At 39.9% G+C, this 21,145-nt stretch overlaps 1 protein-coding gene and 1 long non-coding RNA gene across 2 annotated transcripts in view; both read left to right on the top strand.

The window, feature by feature from the left end:
* Positions 1 to 21,145, top strand: part of TENM3 (teneurin transmembrane protein 3) — a 2,716,013-nt gene that overhangs the window by 1,496,826 nt on the left and 1,198,042 nt on the right. The gene's annotated exons all lie outside the window — the stretch shown is intronic.
* LOC146026286 (uncharacterized) overlaps positions 19,746 to 21,145 on the top strand; it is a 39,219-nt gene continuing 37,819 nt past the window's right edge. The window contains exon 1 of the long non-coding RNA XR_014454422.1: positions 19,746 to 19,937. This is a non-coding gene — a long non-coding RNA (uncharacterized LOC146026286). The remainder of the gene's footprint in view (positions 19,938 to 21,145) is intronic.

Raw genomic sequence — 21,145 nt, 5'->3', positions numbered from 1 at the left:
TAAAAACATTAACATTGTTCAACATTCAATGTAGACCATTTTTGAATAATAAAAAAACTCAATTAATTTAAATTAAACCAGATAGTTTGAATTTCAAAAAAAATATTTGCACTGCAAAGGGTTAAATATGCTGGATATCACTGGGATACATGCCCTTTTCTTTCAGATCAACCACTTAAACTTACTAAGAATTATGTTTGACAATTGTGATTACCAATGGTCGATGTAATCATGTTTAATCGTGTTTGGAAATTTTCGTGTTGTCTTCCTTATAATAGAAAGTATTTGTGAGTTGGACAAGTGGCGTATTGACTTCTACTTGAGGATTCAGCCATGTTTTGCAGTTCATGATTTTGCTCATGTTTAACTTTAGCACACTATCGGCCTGATTCGGACCTGTTTGCTAGGAGGCCTATATTCGCAGCCTAGCGAGCAGGTAAATGCCTCCCACCTCCCCTCCAAATGTTCGCACCCTGCCAACCCTCCTGCCACCAGAATCCACTCACTAGCATGCAAGCGGATTCGGGGCAGGTGTTGGTGTCATGTGACGTCAGCCGTGCGACCAAGGCTGGCATTGAAACACCTGCAGTGGTACACCCAGCATTTCTATGGCCGCGCCCCACCATTTTTGTGGGCACGCCCATGTAAAGCTGTGCAGTCCCCTGCGTCCAGCCCCTTCCAGCCCCCTGCATTTGCAAATCCCTACAATCGGGAGGGGGAGCGAATTCGACCTGGTACGAATGAGTCTGAATCACCTCCTATATCTCCAAGCATGACAGCTGAACTCTTGCACTAGAATACAAACTAAGTTTAATCAACAGGATTCAATTTCTGGTTTAAATCAAATTGAAGAGAAAATCAAACAACATGAAAATTTTACAGAAAATAAAATAATGGAACAACTGAAATCAGAATCAGAATCAACTTTATTGGCCAATAGTGGGTATTTGATACACTCAGAGCATATGGACACATTTGAGATACAGATAGAGCCATCATCATCTAGCCCTTTAATAGGATTAAGGGCCAGATTCTCTAAGCTTCAAAAGTGATAAAATGGAGAGTGATAAACAGCCAGCCAATCAGCTTCTGCTTGCTATGTCACAGACTGTGGCCCTTATTCAGATCTGATCGCAGTACAACTTTGTTCTCAAAATGGGCAAAACCATGTGCACTGCAGGTGGGGCAGATGTTTAGAGAGAGTTACATTTGGGTGGGGTGTGTTAAAACTGAAATCTAAATTGCAGTGTAAAAATAATGCAGCCAGTATTTACCCTGCACAGAAACAAGATAACTCACACAAATCTAACTCTCTCTGCACATATTACATCTGCCCCACCTGCAGTGCACATGGTTTTGTCCATTTTGAGAACAAATTTGTACTGCGATCAGATCTGAATAAGGGCCTGTGTTTGAAAAATGTCAGACAGGAGCTGATTGGCTGTCTGTTTATCAATCTCCATTTTATCACGTTTGAAGTTTAGAGAATCTGGCCCTAAATGAGCCAGAACTGTCAGACTTAATCCTATGCTAATCCCCTACTGTATTGTTCTATGTATTGTATTGCAGCTGAGAACAATAGATGACAATAAATTTTGTTAGCCAGGGACGGCTAATTGAAGAAGGCTCCATCTGTATCATTCCTAAAACAATACTGTCCAGGATAGATAAATAGATTGGTAGCCCAGCTCATCAGACAGAGCGGGAGAGTAGGGCAGAAAAGAGATGGGGCTTGGAAGTGCCGCGCAGTAGTTGACCTGACATAGGCTGAATCCTTTTGTTAGTATAAAATGTGGTATTATCTTCTAGGTAGCCAATGTTTGTTATATGAAGATGCTAAAAGAAATTATTATTGAGTTTTTGTCTTTCCGTCTGCATGTCTAATTATTTAATATTTTAGATGGCTTTAAGCAGAGGCAGTGAATAATCTCTGGCGCTGATAGAATACTTAATAATACACCTGGTATGGTAATTGGTTTAAGCAAACAAATGTGCCTATTACACTAAGTAAAATGCAGAAAAAATCCCTTACTCAATAATGATGTGTGCTGACAATAATTAGGAATGTCCAACCAAGTATAAATAAATTACTGACTTTATTAATTAAATGAGAAGTAAATGATAGGAAATGCAGTTCATCATAGCCTCTCAGCAACAGTGGGGGACACCATGCTGAGCTCGTAATAGTTAATCTACCACACACAGAGCCAGGCCTCTTGCTTGTCTTGGCTACAGCTCCTAGGTGAGTAATGCTGGCCACACATCAGACCAACTTTCCTCCAACCATCCAAATAGTTTGTTGGATGGAATAAAAATCTGGTACTGGATAGGAGCAAATGTAATTTGTAATTAAGTCATTTGTTTCCCAAATCGGAAAATGGATAACAACTGTCACTCTGACAATGTACTGTAGTTGGACCTATTTGATTCAAACAATTTCACTGAATGTTTTTGTCCATTCTCCTGAGTTTTTGAGTAAATTGCTTATTGCCATTTGCCCCCATACAGTACCAGATTTTCAGTCCAATTAACCAACTGATTGGATGGTTGGAGGAAAGTTGGTCTGATGGTCTAATGTGTGGCCAGCATATGGCCAGATGCCGGAAGATGGACATAGATATTTGAGGTGGGACTTCTGTGTTGCACCATTTACCGTAATACAGCCTCAGAAAGTTCTGTAAGGTGTTTTGGACCATAGAAGAGAAAACCAGCAAGTTTAATTTATAGTTTGTGAGTCGCAGTGGTATTTATGGGTCCAGTAAATGGAAGTCCAGTATTATCCTGGGCTGATCATTTGTAACATGCTCAATGGCTATTTTAGGAACACATGCTGTTGACAGGCAGTTGGCATTTGGGGGTGGTAACCACCCATTTCACTTGGCACTCAAAGGGTTAAGTAATACTGTGCAATTTAATCTCATCAACTCTACTTAGCATGCCGAGCACTGTTGGTGTAAATGATTCCTATATGGAATGCAAATTATGTTTTTGTTATAGGAACTGAATTTATTATCTTGTGTATAGAGAACAAATTAGATTTGTCATATACAAAGATTGTTCGTAATTATAAGGATATTTGAAGTCCGAGATGGCATTCGCAAAGTATCCATAATTGCAATATCTAGAGAACACAATGGTAAGCCATGAGGTTTCCACAGTGAAGTCATGGAGAAAGTGAATGCCAAAAGAGGTCAATCCAACATGCATATTATGGGGGTTCTTCCGGCCATTGGGAGGAAGGACTGCTGACTCCAGCAGCGGCCTCGATCTCCCCAGGGCCATCGCAGCGGCAAGTAAGTCTAGACTTGCATGGCACTGCACACGGGAGTGGGGGGGGGGGAATCCATTTGATGGTGAGTGATTGCAAATGGATTTCCCCTACTTTGACGGATGCAAAGCCATTCATAGCCATGCACATGGGCAGGATTTCCCTCTGGCAGGAGGGGGCATCACTATCAGGTCTGAATTGGCCCCATAATGCAGCTGTTCAGTCAATTGCACCCGAGTTAAGGTGGAGAGCCAGGTTTGGTATTAATACCCAATGGTAGAATCACAACCATCCCAATGGTGGAGATGGCTGCAAACTTTGGTAAGTAATCTACAGCAACCCAGAACCTACACCTGAAAGTCACACAGCCTAACCATAAGCATCCCCATCTACATCCTAACCCTATCCCCCCACTCCCAGTTTAACCTTAACCTTAATCCTCGTACATAGTACAGTACATACCATTTAGAATCGTTGTCATTTTCACAAGTTGTGATCTCGGCACTGGTATTCAGTTGGAATGTGACCATTGGGATGTTGACTGCTTCCCGGAGAGTCTGTTGCCATCTGCAAATGTAATAGCATACAACATTAAACAAGGTCTATAATTTAGGACAATCAATTCTGAGAGGAACTGTTTTCCCGAGAATTGCTTTCTTATACAATTTATGCAGAGCTGTTTTAAGCTTTAAGATTTCCTCCCACATTATGTATATTACAAACTACAGTCTTTCTGTTGCCTGAAACACAGGGAAACTAATTGACCCCTCTAAAGCCCCAAGGGTATCACACCATTATGCTAGCCTGCGGCAAGTCTTTCTGTATCAGTGTTAATGGTCAGCATCCTTAACCTCTGAGCTAGCTATTTTTCTAAGCAAAAAATTGAGTGAAATCATGCAAAGTGATAATATGTAAAATAGACAAAGAAAATGTATCTACAAAATACAAATAACTCTCAGGCGGTTTACTATTATTATTATTTTCTATCCAAAGGTGAGTAGTACTACTCTTTTATGGGTACTTATCTATTCTTCAGGAATTCTCTAGAGGTTGGCAACAACGTTATCTGTGCTTGCAAACAATGAAAAGAAGAGTGGAAACAATGAAAAGAAAAGTGGTTTTGCTGCAGTATAGAAATGTTGCATTAAATACATCTGGTATAGCATTGACATGGGCAACTGGTGACTCTTAAAGGATTGCATATTGCTGTTCTAAAGGCCAAACACATTGGGCTATTTTGAGCTGAATGCAGCTTAGTTTTGTCGTTTGAGCTGCTCGGTTCAAAAGCTGCCCAGGGTGTATGGTTGGGTGATGAGTGGTGAGCGCTGATGTGTGCTCCCGAATCATCGCCGGCGGCCACAGTTTGTCTGCTGGTTTTGCCTGCAGACTTAAATGGCTTTCCATAGCATCCTGCTATGGAAAGCCATTCCCCCCTCAGTGTGTATGCACAGAGCGTTTTCAGTCCAACGATTTTCACATCATCGTTGTTCATACACGCTATGTAAAATCGCTCAGTGTGTATGGACCTTAAGTAACCTCTCATCTTTCCTAGTAAGTACAGTGTATTCAAATTGTCTTAATAAAAAGATTTGTGTTATCTCCTCATTCTGTACAATGAGATCTGATGCCTCTCTTCAAAGTTAATTGCGTGTAAGTCCCCTCATGGGTACTTCAAATTGATTATGAATACAGTACTTGTATATGTTATAGTAAATATATAGCAGTACAGTAAGTGATATCATGTATCACCCATGGTATTACATTACATTACATTTAAATCAACTAAATGATTTAAAGCTTATAGGTTGCAAAGAAATTCACACTAAAATTGTGTTTAATCCCCACATAATAAAACCGGTGCAAAGTAACAAATACATTAATGTGCAATATATAAAGGATGCAGTTATGTGGCTGCTTTTATAAAAATCACATCATTCTTCTGGGTTTTTAACCCTTTGAGGGCCAAGTGAATTGATCAAAAAATGTGGGAAAATTGCCAAGCAAACATTTTTATTCAGCATATTGACCTGTAATGTTTACCTTATATAGGAAATATAATCTTTTTTTTTTTTTTACACAATATTTTTTATTTTAATTTATATAACAAATGTGAGCAACACTGGCATTTTTAGTGGATGATTGGGCACATCTCTCATGGAAATATTGCCACTGTCAGAAGGCTTACAGAGACTTTTACCAGTGCACATCTCCAGAAAGTGGGAATTGCATCCTGAATAATCCTGACTCTGCACAGATTTGTTCTATATTTTAACTACGTATAGGGTCACCTATAACATACTGTAATTAAGTATGAGGCCCTTACAAGGACTCTCGAATGAAAATAGTCTGAAAGACAGTTTACCTCAGAATTCTATACATGGACCTATTAAATCACTCTATTGTGGATATACTCCGCGTGTGAAGGCCATTGGAAGTAACTTTTGTGTTATCTGTGAACCCCTGATGAAGTCCCGCGTAGGGACGAAACGCATTGGGTATACTTGTTTGCTATTTTGAAGTATCTGAACCTTATAACGGTCTGGAACAGCCAATGATATTGTGTGGAGAAAGAGACTTTTCATAAATGTTTGAAATGTATGGACTTTACTTTGCTTGTTTTATAACTATTACAAGGCTTCACTGATCTAATTACAAAGGTCACTATAAAGGGTGCCATCTTACAATTGCTATCCATATATATATTTATATATATATATATATATATTATATTATGTTATTTTTTTAAGCCTTTGACAATGGAGTCCCCAGCCTTCAGGCTCCGAACCCAGAAGGGGCACCTGCATGTTCAGCATTACCTGTGTGGTTACAGCAGGATCCAAGTGTGAGTACTGGTCTTCCAACACAGCTCTGCGATGCACCCACTGCTGCTCCATAGTTTTTTGCCTTGTCCTAAGAGCCCCGTTAAAACCTGCAAAAGGGAACAGGACGGCTCCCACTTGGTACCGCTCAGCCTGTGCTGCAGCAAATACTGTTGCACTGTGAGATGGGACCTGCCAGTGAATGCTGATTCTGCTTGCTGCAAATGGCTTAATCTCATGAGTCAAACTCTAACACACAGTCCATTTTCACACAGCGGAGATGGAGCCCTAACAATTCACTGTGGGCTCCGGTGCTTTGTTTTAGAGTGGGGAGCACCAACTTCAACTTGCTTCCGAGCAACTGCGACACACTTAAGCCTCTAATGTATATAGTATCATGTTATTCCTTATGAATTTTCTTAAAGAACACTACAGTGTTTGCATAGCTAATTGTTTAAACAGCTATTACATACAGGAATATATACATATAAAAAACATGACTTTTGTATTATACTGTAAGATGACTTTTAAAGATAGACAAAATTATATTAATCCGTTGTCTAATCGAAATTTAGTGGATAAAAACATCATGCTGTGGAATAGTATTTGTTATTAAACTCTGTATGTTCAAAAACATCTTTAATGTTTGACATGAATCATACAAGAAAAGAGACAAAGAACCAGAGGACTCTTGACAACATCTCTATACGAAGCAGAAAGCGGCAGGTAAAGGTTTTGTCCTTGGGGTTCTTACCCTCAGGGGGAAAATAATTCTTTATGAAGTCCCAGACTAATGGCACGATCAAGCCTGAGCTCTGGTGAAAGCGATTCAACCTTTCAATGTAAGAACTTTAGAAAGGTATTGATCTAAAGAAACTGGAACAAAACAACAATATTGTGCAGTTAATTTCTATATGACAGGTCCTCATTTTGAACGTTTTCTCACTTGTTACGGCTCATTTTTAGGCTGAGTGCGCTTGGACAATTTTGTTGCGATCGTTTCCAATTGTGAGCCAGGGATGTGATACGAAACATAGCTCTCATCCTAAAGTGCGTAACGGAAACAATAGAGTAATCGCTCGAGACCAGATAGTTCACAACACCTGACTCTGTAATATTGGATAATGTAATAATAACTTGCAGCTAATTATATAAATGATGGTTATGGTTTCTGTGAGCAATATAACCCTTCTTACAGTTCCAGCGTTATTAAAGAAAGGGAATTAATAAGCAAGCTTTTGGTCACAAGTCAGTTATTTGCTTAGGGAGTATTAATGAGCCTGTTCACATCTAGAATGGAACAGTTGGAAAGGAAGGGACAAAAAGATGCAAGATTTCAAGTTTTAGCGACTTCTCATTTTTTCCATGACATAATAAGAATGTACCGACATCTATTTTTCATAAAATAATAATTGATTAGTTCATTCGTACTGCACCGCTGTTCCCTAATATACTGCCTTCCTGCGGGAGTCTGATGTTTAGATGTATGCAAAATAGACATAAAATACACTTAGAAAAAGGCAGGATATGGGTGTCCTTCAGCAGCCATTGAACAGGGCACAAAACATTTGGTACAACTAGTAGCAGCTACTGTAATTTTACCAAGGAGCTCAAAACTTAAACAGAACAGCAAAATACATTGTAGCCTGTCTGGCACTGAGAAACATAAACAGTCTCTCTTTAAGTGGCTGACTCAATTAGCTGCCGGTCAGCTTGCCTCACCAGTAAGTGCATACATAGGCCATACTTATGGTAGCCCTGAGATAGTGGATCTTTGTTCACAGCTCCATAGAGCTGCATACATACATATGAAATTTCAGGGCTAATTTGGGGCATAATGGAGCAAAGTTGATGTACCACTACATGTGTATCTATGGGGGCATGCGGCAAATTGAATTGACACCAAAGAGCAGAATGACTTAATTTCTAAAAGAGAAGTAGCAAATTTTAGCACCTACAAACATAAAGAGTTGTTAGAACCTATAGGTTGTGCAGAATTGCTCAGGACACACAGCATAAATAAATACATACATACATACATACATACATACATACATACATACATACACACACAAAGCATACATACATACAGTATACATACACCCAGAATAAATACATACATACAATACACACACATAAACACACAATGCCCAGAACACACACAGCATACATGCATACATACATACATACATACAATACACACATACACAGCACACATACACACACACACACACACACAATACACAGAATACATAGCACTAACCAGGAGAGGAGGAGCTGGAGTTGCTGCTGCTGCAGCTTAACAATACTCATTAGCTCCCTCTACTGCTCCCTCTGTAATGAAATTACTGCAGAGAGCAGCAGCTGTTCTTTCATAATTTGTGCCCCGTGGATGGCCCCGGCAAGCCTTTCTCCATCTCTGATGCATCTCTTGGTGGATCCCCCTTAATCCAGTTCTGAGCTGTGGGAAATAAGGGTTAGGGTCAGGAAGGCGGGGGGTGGGGCTTAGTACACTGACCTGACCCCTGTCGGTATTCTGCCCAATGGCATCCTGACCGTCGGTCATCTGTATGTATCCCATAACAAGATCAATGATGAACACAGCATAAGAGATGAAATTATAATCATCCAAAGAAACCAGCTTCTGTGGCTAGTTCCAGTGATATCAGAATGATAATAAGCATGTATTTCATCAAGGTATATACCGTACCATGTAATGTGCCAACTCCAAGGGTTAACCGTATAGAATAGTATGGAGCGGATATGGTTATAATGTTTTTTTACCTGGCCTGGTTAGGACATGCCTGAAGATTTTGATGCTATCTCTTCAACACAGGGAAAGAAAATGTAAAGCTAGACTACAGTAGGTACTTACAATACTTACATGGAATAGCCAAGTCCTGAACTATAAACAAGCACAAGATTAAGAACATTTGCTCACTTTTCCTCTACTTGTACATAAATGATATAGCACAGTTAATATGGTCAAATGCCTCGAGCTCATTAGTGCAAAAACATTACAAAATTCCTTGCGCTTATTAGCTGTAATAACATTTTTATTGCAGACAATAAAATGAAGTCCTTTTTGCATGCATTATCAAACAGTTTATGCTTTTGCTCTTTAAGAAAAATATTGCAAAAAAATAATCTCATTTGTGCGTGAACAGGAGAGGGAGGGTGGAATTAATGACACAAGATGACTCACACGGGAAAACATTTCCGTAACATTTGCTGATTCATTTACTCTTTTTTTAATAATACTGAATTAAGTTTAATGTACTACAATAATCCACAGGGTAATAGGTATTAGTCAAAAGAGTTTCAGCAGAGTGCATATAGTAAAGTGTATCAATAGTGTAGGAAGGTACGCATGTTCCAGCAGTCCACATCTACATGTGCAAAGTGCACTGGATGCATACATACCTTGGTATTGAATCAATCTACACTTGCTCCACCACTCTGACAAGAAGCAGTAACAAAAGTGACCAATCACATGAAAGCCCAACCTACTACTGTACCATGCCTTTTTGTGATATAAAAACCAGCTTATATTGTGAGTCTAAAGGTCCTTTAATATGTGTTAGCAAATTATCAAGCACACTGATTGAATATATATATATATATATATATATTCAAACAGTTAAGAGGCACTATACAATATAATATACAGTACAATATATATATATATATATATATATATATATATTATTGTATAGCTCCTGTTAACTGTTTGAATAACGTAAGAATGAAATATGGTGCATTTGTTTAAAAAAAAAACCTGCATTGCTGTTCTTTAAATTGTTCTGCTTTGTCCTGACATGTTGTATATACTCACATGCCCCCACACATACATACATATTACTTGCTGACCTCAATGTGTATACAAGGTCATGGTAAATATTTTTTCATTAAACTTTGCTGCTGTATTACTCTTAGCAGATGATGGGTAGTTTCAATGAGATTATTGGGAGTTAGATAATGTGTGAGTGAATTACAAAGATGAAGGAGGGTGAATGAATTAATAAAGTCAGCAAGCCATAACATGTAATTTTCCCGTTTGTGTTCTCTGACCTGGAATGATACTCATCCAAATCAATATTCACTGCAAGACAAATAAAGTCTCTAGGGGTCAATGCATTAACTGATGGTGAAATGTGCAGCACATTCTATAGTTTCTTAGCCTGGGAATATATGTAAAACAGTGTGTAATCAGAATGTCATACAGCCTTTTACACACTTCAATATCAGTGACAGCGATAACTAGGAGCAATATCTACACTAAAGATTATTTATAATGGAAAAACTATAACAATTACATTACATAGAAACATAGAATTTGACAGCAGATAAGAACATCTAGTCTACCCCTTTTTTAAACATGTTACCTCAAACCATATTTGATCTTTATTTATTTGTAAGGGTATCAATATGCCTATCCCAAGCATGTTTAAATTGTACTACTGTATTTGCCTCTACCCCCTCTGATGGGAGGCTATTCCACTTATCTTCTACCCTTTCTGTGAAGTAATTCTTCCTCAAATTTCCCCTGAATCTTCCTCCCTCTAGTTTCAGTGCGTGTCCTCGTGTTCTGTTGCTCCTCTTCCTGTGAAGAATGTCTCCCATCTGTACCTTGTTAAAGCCCTTGATATATTTGAAAGTTTCTATCATGTCCCCCCCCCCCCCCCCCCCCCCCTCTGCTCTAAACTATACATATTAAGATCTTATTATTTATTATAAGTATTTATATGCTTCTGGAGATATGGCCTCCAGAACTGAACACAGTACTCCAGATGAGGTCATAACAATGACCTACTGTACAGTATACATTAGTATTATATTTAATGCATGCCCAGTTTTAGGTTAGTGAATGAACAGTTTCAGAGTACAGTATACTAGTTGTAAGAGAAACTGGGAAAGTACACAATAAAATATGGGTAATGGAGGGGTAAAAAACATTTGGAAAGCTAGGATATAAACATGTGTAGTCAAGGTATTATGTAAATAAGAGCACAACATAGTCAAGATCATGTATGATATTCAATTAAGCATGGGTGCCTTCAATAATCTTTTAACCCTTTAAATTTGTCATAATAGGTGTGAAAATTGCCAAGCAAACATTTTTATTCATCATTATAACCTGTAATGTTTACATTATGTAGGAAATATAATCTTTTTACACAACATTTTTTATTTGAATTTATATAACAAATGTGAGAGACGCTGGTATTTTTAGCGGATATTGTGCACATCTCACAGAGGCACTCAAAGGGTTAATAATGATTGTGACATCAAAGCATTCATTGCAAGGCACAAATGTACTGTAAGAGATGATGGGGAAATTTACTAAGATGTGTATTCTACTTCACATGTGATGTGGCTATGGGCAATCAATCAGATCCTCTCTACTATCTTCTTCAGGGTGCTAAATAAATAAGAAATAGACTCTGATTGGTTGCCAATAGCAACATCACATGTGAAGCAGAATACACGTCTTAGTAAATTTCCCACGATAAGTCTGAAAAGTATTGAAATTTGGAAAAATTGAATAAAATGAGAAGATGAGAAATCCTAGAAATATGTTTTATTACATAATAGTTCTGTTTGGAGGTATAACCATGATTATTGTTGACATTTCAAAAATAAGAAAATATACAACTCTTTACAGTATATAGCCTTTCTGGTTTTGATTACATTTATTAAACTATGTAATGTTTTAACCTTTTTATGTAAGTGCTGTGACCTTTTTTTGTCAATTTATACTTAAATGTGCTTCTGTTTGAAACATATATTTTAAGAGTGACTCTTTAAACATGAGATTAAACCTTTGACAGCTGGATGCTGAGTGTACATTAAATATTTTACAAGGACCTGGAGAGGTGAAAGTAAACATTTTATTTGCTTAAGGAATTGGTAGGGAGAGCATATTACTGTTAATGTGTTGTTGTTGTTATACAGTGCGCTCTGTATGGAGCCTGTTTTTCAAATCATTTACTTGATGTACCTTAAAGAGTGCCAGTCGTGGGAAGCCAAGACTGGCACTAACATCTATGTGGGCGCTGGTTTATAAACTCTATAAGCACCATTGCTTTTGTAAACTGGGGCATGATTCTTCACTGGCTCTTTTTTATCAACTATTGTACATGTTCACAACGATTTGTGAATTCAATTGTTAATAAGTATTCTCTTAAACTTAGGGGTCATTCCATGAAATAGTTTGTTACCAGTTTTCATGACAAGCTTAACACCAACATTAAACATACCCTCATGGCCCATTCCATTAGGTACAAAATGCTCTGTTTCTAGACTTCCTTGCCAGTAGCAGTTGCAGAGGTGAGGCTGTAGCACAGTCCAATATTCAAAAAGGGCAGCCACATATACTGCCACCCCAAACATCACTGTCCTGGACTCACTGGCAGTTAATGTAACTCCCCCTCTTTGCATTTTGGACTGTGCTGGATCCCCACCTCTGTAACTGCCACTGACAGGGAAGTCCAGGAACAGAGCACTTTGTACCTAATGGAATGGGTCATGTTGGATGGTATGCATTAAAGCATATCATGTACCACACAAACAACATTTACTTTGCACAAAATAATCAAAACACATGCTCAAAAAATATATTTCACATGATCTGTTTAGTCAAAATGTAACATTTGTTACATGGATTGTAAGCAGATATCAGTATCAAGTATGGTCACCTAGTTCTTTTATCTGGTGTAAGTCATATTTTTGGTTCTGTCTTAGTAACAACTACTGCCCAAATGATATTATGTATGCCCCAAATTATGTCACACATAGTACTTCCCATTGGGCCATGTAATTAATGTACAGTATTGTTAGAGGATTACCTAGCCTTACCCGGGATACCTGGTAACTCCCTGCTTGTCCAATCCAGTGCTGGGGCAGTCGGCTAAACTGTATGCTGACTGCCGCACTTTCTGGATTTGTTTGCCACTGTGGCACACAAACTGGAAATGCCCAGCTTACTGTATTTGCTGTGCAGTGTCTCCAGGCCCTTCCCAGACTTTTGCCACCCCCGTGCCTGTGTTGGCCGGACCATCTGCTGGGGATTGCTGAAGCGGGGAGGTGAGGTGTTCGCTGACTATGCACACCGCTGCAGCCAAACTCTAACCATACATACATCCCCGCATCCTAGCCCAAACCATAGACACATCCCTGAAGCCTAACCCTAACCATAAACACCACCCCAAAGCCTATCCCTAACCAAGTCCCCTCAAGAAATCCCTCCCCCTATTTGGGCTGCTTTTAGAAATTTTCCAGTTGGGTTTTAAATCCCAATCCGTCCCGGCATAAATTATATATTTATCCATTGTTTTTGTATTTACATTTGACAACAATAAGGTGGAAATAATACATATAAAAGAGTTCCTTACTGTGTGCAGCACAAATTAGATAATTTGAACTGTTTATCAGCTATGAACATGATAAAAAAAAGTAATAACCCCACCCCCCCCCCTCCCTCCCTCTGCCTAGGCTTTGCCATAAAAAAAATCCTGCACCACACACAGAGATTCTTATTACAGTATATCTAAGTATAGTAATTCAGTCATTCAAAAAAGTGCATTCTGGATAATCAGAATCATTTTAAGATGTAGGCCAATAGGACAAGCATTAATAACCTAATTGTGTTGAATGAACATACAGGACACAAATGAAACAAAACTGGTCCGCACTGTATAGGAAAGCTGTAATCCTCTCCTTTTTGTACACATGCTACACAATGTTAGCAGATAAGCAGGTTATTGAGTTTCCTGCACAAGTGCTTCCAACTCCTTCTTCAAATGATGTTTGAAGCCAGAGATAAAAGCAACTGATACAGATGAAAGAGTTAATATTACGGCTATCAACTTACATTCTGACAAGCAATTGTGAATGCCCCAAATGCTGGTTATTCTCATGTAGCCTTTGTTGTAAAATACTTTCTAATGCAATCACGCTGAAACTGGTCTTGTTAGTAAAAGATATTATTTAATAAATCCACAAAATTATTCTAAAAATGTCATTGTCTCCATTCTTTAATACATTATTGCAGGTTCTATTTTTATCAGCAGTGCCTGGAACATGTAATTGTAATATAAAGCGGAAGCGTTTTTGATATATGGTTATTGCGCACAACCTTCCAACCTATTTTGTTTTATAGCTTAATTAAAACACTCCTGAAATAGAATGAATTTTGGAGCTGATAAGTCGGGACAATGTAAATATTGTAATAACCTTGTATGCTTATTTGACACTTAGGTTGTGAGAATGGGCAACATGTAAATTAGTTAATTCAAATAACTGTTCAGCCAGTATACTGTAATACAAACCTGACAGCTTTATTTAAGGAGGATCCTATAGACAATATTATCCCCATTACAGTATACTGTATACCACTGAATGTGCACATCGCTTAGTGTTACCTACAAAGGTTATATATTGTAATTGTATATAATTAGTGAGCTGTATAAACAGGCACTGTAAATTCTTCACATGTGTGGTAGATTGGAAAATAATCTGATCATGAATAAAACTACTAGGAAGGAGTTCTTTACAGTGAGGGCAGTAAAGACGTGGAACTCATCGCCTGCTGAGGTTGAGATGGCAGATAAATTAAATACATTTAAGATCAGATTGGACAATTACTATAGTACTTTAGGGCTATAATCAACAAGTTATGGTTTAGAGTAATGGGCCCCATACATCAGCAATCACAATTAATGGATTTCCAGATCCAGTGATTTTTTGGCCAGATAAATGGATTCTACAATCTATCTGACTTGCCCACACATTACAGATTTATTTCAGTGATCGGCAGATTTTTCCATCTAAAGATTGCATCTTCATATATGGAAATTGCCCAATCGATTGTCATTTCAGCTGTTCATAATGTAAATAGATGAAGAAGACGAACTGGGAATGCCCACACATATAAAAAAGATCCGCAGATAATACCAGATTATTAAGCATGATTAAAAATCTGATTAAGCAATCGATTGGAGATCCCTATTAATTTTTTATTGGGATTGCCAAAAGGGGGAGCCCATACATCTAAAATTAATTGTGGCAATCATCTCCAGATCTCAGGATTGTCACAATTATATCAGCAGGTTAGATGAAGCATAAACCAACAAATTAGTCTTGCCAACGATGGACTCAACATAAACGTGGAGGAGGATATCACATCTAAGATTTACTACTTCGAGTTTAGTTAAAACAGGTTGAACTTTATGGCCAATGTCTTTATTCATCATTACCTACTATGTTATTATGTGACTATTTGGGGTAGGGGCATAACTAGATATATGTGGGGCCCATAGCAAAACTTTTGTAAAGGCTGCGTACCAAAGCTTTGTTGTGGAAAATGCAAAGACAACTGAAAGGGTGGTCACTCCATCCCATACTTAATTAACCCGTGTGTTTAATAGCAGGTGGACCCCTGCCTGTGGTTGTTCTTACTGTGAGGGCAAGTGGGCAGCTCGCAAACCTGCCACCCACCCTGATTTTATAGGTACCAGTGAATGTACAGGGACATTGGGTGCAGTGTGGCCGCCATCTAGGAAGATAACAGGCAGTGACACAATGGAGATTATGCCCAGCTGTTCCATCTCCTCCATCCCTACATCCCTTCTCTGCCTCCAGGGTCCTCCTCTCTGCTGCACCCAGCTCCAGCCCCTAGAGTGTGAAGCTACTTACTGTGAGCTGCCCACACCACTGGGGCCAGCTCTGGGCATTTTCCACAGGGGATAACATGCGTGCGTGAGTGCGGCCAGATGTGAGAGGTGGCAGGCGAGTGGCCAGGCATGAGTGTGGTTGTGCATGCATGCAGTGGAGGCCGGACCAGAAGGTACAGGGGCACTGTACTGTAGCTGCCTGCAGCACCCGCTGTGATCAACCTGGATGTGCATGCAGGCGGCAGGCGGTGGTCAGGACTGCGTCATTTGATCACCGCGGGTGTTGCAGGCACATGAGTGAAGGGGTGCCGGACAATAGGTGCTGCTGGACAGTGTGTGGGGTTCACCAAATGTGAGGTGGGCTCGGGACGATGAACCCTGTTGCCCTGTCTATATAATCCGGCCCTGGTTATAAATATATTTTTCGTGTTACTCTTATTGAAATCCCAGGCCATGATTCGCTGGTGGGCGGGCCCGGTCGGGGGGGGGGGCGGAGGCCCAGACGTAAACAGAACACCGGAGCTTGGTAACAGTGCTGTAGGGTTCCCGGAGAGGCCTTGAAGACGTCCGGTGAGTATGTTTTATCTCCACAGGTACCCCACTATGGATTCTACTGGAGAAGGAGACCGATCTTCTATCAAGTCAGGTGAGTTGGAATGTATGGGCTCCCTGTGTAATAAAGTTATACTGTAAGTGTGTCTGTGTGTTTTTTTTTTTTATATTTGTACTGCTGGGGCACTATTTGTCCCAGTTGGCCCTTTATTGCCCTGTATTCTGGGACTTGTGGTTCTCCAAGTCCCTGCATGCGGTGCTGGCTTGCTGGGACTTGTAGTGCCACAGCAATACACAATGATTTATTCTTTTTTTTTTACACTATAATCAGCTTGATTCCCACCGCCCAGGGGCATCGAGGACAGCCCCGGGCCTCAGCATGGGCAGGTAAGTTCTGGAGGGGGGAACCCCTTCTTTGGGACCGGTCTGACCGGTCAGAGGGCTGAAAGCTTTGGCCGGGGGGACTTGTATAAAAAGTCTCCCCCCGGCTGTGGCATTACCCTGCTAGCTGGTTGGGCCCGGTGCTGGTTCTTGAAATACGGGGGACCCCTACTCATTTTGTCCCCCATATTTTGGGAACCAGAACCGGCCCTTGAGCCTGGTGCTGGTTTTATAAAATCCTGGGGACCCCTATTTGTTTTGCCCCCTGATTTTATGAAAGCAAGACCTGCTCTTTGAGCTCGGGGCTGGTTATGCTCAGGAGGGGGGACCCACACACTGTTTTTTTATTTTTATATTGTTTTAACTCTTTTTTTACACCAGAACCATGCACAGATTGCAATGATCTGTGCATATCTCTGACAAATTCATCCATCAGAACCTGGTCTGAAAAAAGTGCGATTTTTAGACCCCTATAAAAGTGCGATTTCCGTTTGCGCATGCCATTAAATAAGCGATTTGTATATTTTTATATGGGAAAACATCTGGATGCGTTAAAAATGCGCATTTTTACCGCCAAGTGAGAAAGTGCGAATTATCGCACAAAATGTGCGATTTTCGGGACTTAGCGCACTCTATTAAATTTTAGATTTCAGCAAAAAATGCGATAACGCCATTTTGGGCTCTGAAACAGAGGGTAACACTAGTTATAGCATAGAAGACTATGGACTTCTCCCCACATTCAATCAGATTCCTCCCAGCATGCACTACAGTCACAAACCCGGAAGCCCAGGGACCAGAGCGCATAACAATATACACACATATGTGATTAGTATTGTCGCAATGGAAGGCGGGATGTCCGCACGTGGTTAGTACATCCCGCCCAGTAAGAGCTAACTGAAAAAAGTGTTGCTTGGTTACAGTTGTTAGAAGCAGTTACCAGGGGAATGAGCAACTACCTGGGATGAGACTTTTACAAGATGACGATCTCCGGGTCTAAAGTATCTGTCTGCCATATGGGAAATATTGCAATAGAGCAAAAAGAGCATTAAACTGGAGCAGCAGCTATAAGGATTTACTGCAGAGAGTGACCACACATAGAGAAATGATACTGGGAATTCATGTGATTTTTCACTGAGAATATTTAAGGGTAGCTAGATCAACATTTTATTAAAGATCTCTGCTGTGGTGTCTTAGAGGAGACCTAAATCAGGAGCCCCTTGCACTAAGCATTATAAATAGTGATCATTCAGCAGCATTATGGGCATCGGGCTCCATGCGGTGCCAGTGCATCACCATATTGCTTTAGCTCTCACACTCTTTCTAAGCGTGCCCCTGGACTCCCATTGACTAGTTTCACATGACCCCGGGGGCGGGATTAGATAGAGTGTGTGAGCTAAAGGAATATGGTGATGCCCGGGCATAAGTACAGTGCTGCCAGTCCCCAGGGCATAAATACATTTATGTTTGTATGCTATCATGTATGTGTAATATGTGTGTGCAGAAGCAGTACAAAGTACAAGTGTAATAACCTACTATATAATGTATTGTGTGTTATGATGAAGCACACTATGGTAAATTTGTTAACAGTGGTGAATAATTCCCAGCATCCTCCGCAGCTGCACAGAAAGTCTGTAGCATATCACATGACCTATGTCAGAAGGAGGGTGAACAGTTGGACAGGGCAGTTGGTGTGGAGAGGTCCAGGCAGAAAGAGTGTGGCAGACAGAGGGAGCATGGAGGATGCTTATACTTACTGGGGGTATGCAGAAATGGCTCATCACTTGCTGGGATTCCCTCAAGTTATTGCTGTGACCTGTTGGATTGTAAATGAATAAAGGAGAGGTGTGGTGAGTCCAGCCTCAAAATACATACATACCTGTACCAGCCCAGGAAAGAGGTGTTCTTATAATTACCTACACAGTTGTATACATTTTAAAGACATTTTACCTCAGAAAAGGACATTTTACCTCATAGAACTAAAGTCAGCTATGTTTACACTCAGCCACGGACAGAAAAGAGACATTTACCTCAGAAAGGATGTAATACGCTCTTCTCTCACCCAAATTTATATAATGAAAGATATACTATCCCAGGAAGGTTAAAAGACGCTAACACCCTAATATAGGGTAACACAAAGGGCGGTATTCAATGAGAATACCTGCGAGGTGCAGCGAATCCTTTTTAGGATTCGCTGCACATTCGCCACCTTCCGGAGCCGGCGGGCTCCGGTATTCAACGTGTCAGGGGCTCGCTGCCCCTGACTGGCGATTGCCGCAGGGAGCCTGAGGACGGTGCCAGGCAGAGAGATGGTAGTCTCTCTGCCTGCCCCAGAACTTTGTGGGGGGTAGGTGGGCTCCCCAGGTGCCAGGCAGCACAGGCTGCCCCCCGGGGGTGCCAGCAGGGGAGCGTATATTCACTACACCCGATCATAACGATCGGGTGCAGTGAATATATGAATATGTAATGAGCGGCTCGGCTCCGGCGCCCCCTGCTGGCTGCTGTGTAAAAAAAAAAAAAAAATTTTTAAATTAAATATATATTCATGTGCTTACAGCACATGAATAAAAATAGCATGCCCCTCCTCAGTATAAAATTCCTGATTTTTTGACACCAAATGTAAAAAACAAAACACTTTATTTTAAAAGTTCACATTCCACTTCACCATAAAAAGATAGCGATTGCTACTCGGTGAATCATGGTGAAAAAAACCTTGAAATGTATTCGCCATGTGGTCATTGAATAGGGTGATTCACCCTTTTAGTCAGAAATTCGCCAAACAGCACAAATTCGCCATAAAAACATGGCGAATCAGGCTCATTGAATACCGCCCAATGACTGCGGTTACCTCAGATGATAACTGTACAACAGGCAGACATTTATGTGCTTCCTCATCAGAAGGAGAGAAGAAGTCATTTTCCCTGACTAATATTATTTGATGGAGAAGTAGTGACTGTAATACGCAATATGGTGTAAAGACTTTATACAGATGGCTTCCTGTTACAGTGCCTTACATGCTTAGGCATATGAAGAAAAGTGGAGAGAGGATGTATACAGTGTTGTTACATTGTGAGACAGCCAGCAATTATTACTTGATTCACCTTCACTTGTGGATTACAAATACAGTAAGCCCATTGCCAGGATGCTCAGTGCGGGACTCCAATCTACAAAACAAAAATAGCCGCTTTGGTTATAGGGACTACCTAATACATAGAGAGGCTAAGTAACAGTTTACAGCCACAGCAGGTATATTATTGCACAATAATAAAGTGGTATTTTAGCATATAATAGTGATAATATTGTCATTTTGATGCCATGTGAAAATGGTAACAGTATATCTATGTTGAATATCTACAGTATATATAAATTGTCTTATAGTTCTGTGTTTTGTGTCCGTCGTGATCGTAACTATCTTTGTCACTGTATTAATTAGGGATGTGCACCGGCCACTTTTCGGGTTTTGGGTTCTGATTACCTTGAGGTTTTGGGTTCTAATGGGTTTTGGCAAAACACCTCCTAAGTGTTTTGTGTTTGGATTTTTTGGGTTTTGGGTTCTGATTTTTTTGTTAAAAAAGCATAAAAACTGCTAAAATCCCAGAATTTGATTTTTTTCTTTTTTTTTTTTGCTCCTACGCTATATTTACCTCAATAACATTTATTTCCACTCATTTCCAGTCTATTTTGAACACCGAACACCGAAAATATTGTTTTTAGGGCAAAAGGTTGCACCGAGGTAGCTGGATAACTATGCTAAGCCACACAAGTGTGCACCAGCAGAATTTATAATAATTAATTTTATTATTAGGTACTGCTTGGCAGTGGAACTCAGTGGCACACGTCAGTGCACCAGCAGCATGGAATTATTTTTTACAGTCCCACGCAGCACAGGTAGTATTTTTTAATTAAATTATATATAGCAGCCAGGGGCGTAACTATAAAATCTGCTCCCCCAAGCCAAAAAAGTTTCCTGCGCCCCCCCCCCCCTCCCCCCCCAATAGCATTCTAGTGAAACAAACAGGGCTGTTTCTAGATAATATGGCTCCCAGTTTTAACAGTAAAAATGGGCCCAACCAATAGATATTTTAAAAATAAAGAATGCACACATTTAAAAAAATGTATGTGCAGCCTCGCTTCAAGGATTAATGCCATTTAGATAAATGACACACACTGCAATGCCCATTAACAATATGTCACCCATTTTAATTTCCCTTAAACATTATGCCACACACAGTAATGTCCATTACACATTATGCCACTTATTGCAATGACCATTACATAATATTTGACACACCGCAATGCCCATTAAACATTATGCCACATACCGCAATGCCCATTACACAATATGGCACACACCGCAATGACCATTACATATGCCACCCACCGCAATTCCTATTACACAATATGTGACACTCCGTAATGCCCATTACACATGGGACACAAACTGTAACAACACT

This window comes from Crinia signifera, chromosome 1 (genome assembly GCF_055691185.1).
Source record: "Crinia signifera chromosome 1, ASM5569118v1, whole genome shotgun sequence".
Classification (NCBI taxonomy): Eukaryota; Metazoa; Chordata; class Amphibia; order Anura; family Myobatrachidae; genus Crinia; species Crinia signifera.
This window is presented reverse-complemented; position numbering and strand designations above follow the sequence as displayed.